Here is a 3,836-nt window from a genome sequence, read left to right on the forward strand (position 1 = left end):
TATATATATAGAGAGAGAGAGAGAGAGAGAGAGAGAGAGAGAGAGAGAGAGAGAGAGAGAGAGAGAGAGATTGATTTTGTTTGTAGCTATTTACCTTTCACAGGTAAATTGTATTTTTATAGTTAATTAAATGGATGATTACAGCCAGATTATCATGAAAACACATAGGATAAAGGAATAATGCAGCAGGTAACAATCTGTAACTTTTTGTTTTTTATTTATAAACTGAGAAAAACAGGCCCTCACTGGTGGCGTAGTGGGTTAAAGTGCAGCACTGCAAGCTAGTGGCAGCTACTACAGTGCCTTTAGATCCCCGGCCCCAGAGGTGACCACATGGCGAGGCAGACCTCTCCTGACCCACCTACTGCTCCCCTCAGCAGTGTACTTCGTGGATCTGCCTGTCCCGCTCCCCACTCTGTCTCTGATGAATCCTCTCACCCTCCGCACTCCTGGCCTATACTCCAGTTTTGCATGCATTTTTAAAAAAGATTTATTTATTTACACATACAGAACTAGGGTACAGGCCAGAGGTGCAGGTGAAATCTTCAATCTTTCTGACCTACTCTGCCATAGAGCCCTCCACCGCCTGGCTCCACCCTCAGGAGCTGCTCTTATATGTTCAGTCTTTTGGCTCAGGTGTGCCTACTTATGCAGGAACACACACTTCTCCAGTTTGTAGCACCAGGCACACAGCTAAAGACCACAGGTAATGATCACTGATGCTAATGATCGGAGGGCAGAAAAAAGCTGACAACTTCCATTTACACTACACCAGTACAGTTGAACATTGATTAACTGTGGAAGCTGTGTCTTGTTTGTTAGAATTTATAACTTAGAGAAGTCATTGTGGGATAAGTGAATGGTTAGGCTTTTATGCCGCTGGGCTCTGGTGCTAGCATATGTAGCCTTGACAGCATGGGCTCAAGGTACAGATGCCTGTAGATGGCATCTGGCATGTGGCATGGGCACACCTGTGCCTAGGAGGACAGGGATATAAGGGCAACATTCACCAGAGATGGCTTCGAGAGGATGAGTGACTAGAGAGAGACAGGACCATGACACAATGCCAGAGAGATCCCACAGAGAAAGAGTAAAGAATTGCCTGGGGGTGAGGAGGCCTGGTTACCTCACTTAAATCATGTGCTCAGTCCAGTCTGTCTTCTGAAATGATCTTGCAGTAGGAAATACTAAATATAGAGTAGGCACTCAATAGCGTGGTTATTGAATTATTCAGAAAGGAGACTTTCACAATCCTCATGGTATGGTAGTTTCTGTTAAAGCTATAATTTTATTATTTATAGACCTGCAGAAAAACTGTTTGTAAATGTTTTGGAGTTGATTGTTACATGACCCCTTCATTGGTTCCATTTTATCAATTCCTATCAATAAATACATATTTTTGATTGGTTAACTTAATCCAGTATAAACAACAATATCGGGTGAATGAATTGTTCAGGATTTTTCCACTCTCCGGCGATTAACATCTGTGATCAACACCTGTGGTCTTACACAGGTGCCTGATGACAGCACCTGGAGTAGGGCGTGGGGTATGTAGGTGGGCACACCTGAGCCTAGAGGCTGAGTGTATAAGGGCAGCGTTGCAGCAGGGAGCAGAGAACTGACCATGGCAGCAGAGGGGCTGCTCGGGGTAGTGCAGTAGAGACCAGAGAAGAGACCCCCTAGATAACAACAGAGTGCCCAGAAAGAGTAAAGATTTCCTGGGAGCTAGGAGACCTGCTAGCCTCGTGGTGTCCCAGTCCCCTTGCCTGCCCTTGCCTGGCTGCTTCATTACAGATGGTATAGGAAAATCATTAGAAGCCTGAGAATACCATGGAGGGCTCCAGGACTCTACTTTTCCCATCTGCCTGGATCATAGAAAATCTGCTCCATGCCTTGTTGGTGCTACAGGTAGTATAGGGCAATAAAGAGAGATCCCGACTGAATCCACCTTGACTTCTAAGCCACAGAACTGAGATAATTTTTTTTTTTGTGATCTTGTTATGAAACACGAAAAAAAAATTAATACACTTACCATGTGCACTAAGGCAAACCTTTTATCAAGTCTTGTACCTCAGATACCTTTTGCTTGTCATAATGTAAATCGTCTATACTGTTTTGAAATTGTAGTTGTGAAACGTAGCTTTTACAGTAATATAATTCATGCATTACTAAATGTGTTTGTAATTACCCATAACGATTCTGACAGGCTTATAAAATCATTTCCACTCACAAAGAAAAACTAAAAGAATGTAATTTGGCCTAGGTAGATTTTTCTACAAATGTGATTTTAGGATGCTGAAGTTTCATGCCTGTCATTCTAGTATAATATTGAAAATAGGGAGTTTACTGTATCACATACTTATTGAGAATTCAGTATGTACCTGGACTTTAGAAAGCTCTGCAGATGGTACAAAGGGAAAAGGAATCAGATTTAGTCTTTGCCTTCAAATAACACTTAATGTACTACAAGTGAGAATATATGCGGTCACACTAATATAAGAACTTGGTGCCTTGAGAAAAATATCTTTTCATAAGAGTTCAGAAGAGGTTTCCTATAACCCGTTCTTGAAGAATGGTTAGGGTCTACGAGTAACAGCGGATAGGAGGAAAGACAGTTCAGCTAAATGGAAGAGTACAAATGCATTAAGAACCTATAAGGTCACATGAGTAACTAATAAGTTGTTCAGTATTACTGAAGTAAAGGATGTATATGTTTAATAGGAAATGAATTTGAAAGAATAGATTGGGACTTGATCATAGAAGGGCCTTGATTTCCAGGTAAAGGAGTTTGAACATTATGTATTTTTGAACAGAAGTGTGAACTTTACCAGATCTTGCAGTAATGTGAATAAGGTTGGTCCTGAAGTGTGACAGGTGATGGGACTGATATTGGAGATAGGGTAGTACTTTAGGAGGGAAAGACTGTCAGAAATGATAAGGAAATGATACTTAGGAGATTGGTTTTGTGAAAGGAAGATGGAGTCATGTCTGAGGATGTCACAGAGGTAAAATGGACATGGCATGGCAAGGAGGTGAAGTTCAGGATGTTTGTGTGGTGCTGAGATTGATAGATGTCACACAGAGAGAAGTGTCAGGGTCAGGATTAAAATTGAGAGCCTGACATTAACTCTTATCTTATCCTAAGAGAGTGGACAGTAGGAACAGTAATGGAAAAGGACCTTTTTATTTGAGCTGTGAGTCCCATCTATCCTGAAATTGTTCTTTGATTAAAGGCTCGAAGTTGTGATGGATTATTAGTGTTTATATGTATATCCAAGCACACTGCTTCTGGGAATGAAAATAGGGAGCCAATTAGGCAAGACTGCTGCAATGAGTTTTGTGAGCCACCAGGACGCACTTCCTCCAAGGACAGATCTTTGAGGTTTGGCACAGTCAATTCACTTGCCTCACCATTGTCAGTCTCTCAAAATGACATTCTCAATCATTGTCATCAGAGAGCATAGGGTGACTCTGTTTCACAATTTGTGAAGGTTAGTTTTAGAATCCACATTTGTTTATTCTGAGTCTCTTCTAAAAGTTTTCCAATGCTCTGCTTGTCACTCTGACTCCTGTCATATATCCATTAGGGAATATGTAGCATTTAGAACATAGGGATTTGAAAGACTTCCCAGATAATTTGTGGTAGAATTTGTAACAAGTGATTCCAGTACCAACAAGTACTCCTCCTGGAGTACTTGTTCAAAATAAAGATTCCCGGGCCCCACTTTAGACATTAGACCCACCTCTTAACGAGGTTCAGGAATCAACATTTGTATTAAGCATGGGTCATTTTTTTTTTTTTAATTATTACAAAAGTTTATTTTTACATCATTTTG

At 40.9% G+C, this 3,836-nt stretch overlaps 1 protein-coding gene across 1 annotated transcript in view; it reads left to right on the plus strand.

Moving 5' to 3' along the window:
• The window catches only part of AR (androgen receptor), a 198,027-nt gene that overhangs the window by 67,572 nt on the left and 126,619 nt on the right, over nucleotides 1-3,836 (plus strand). The window lies entirely within an intron of this gene.

Source organism: Condylura cristata, unplaced genomic scaffold (genome assembly GCF_000260355.1).
Source record: "Condylura cristata isolate star-nosed mole 26May11 unplaced genomic scaffold, ConCri1.0 scaffold00043, whole genome shotgun sequence".
NCBI classification, from domain to species: domain Eukaryota; kingdom Metazoa; phylum Chordata; class Mammalia; order Eulipotyphla; family Talpidae; genus Condylura; species Condylura cristata.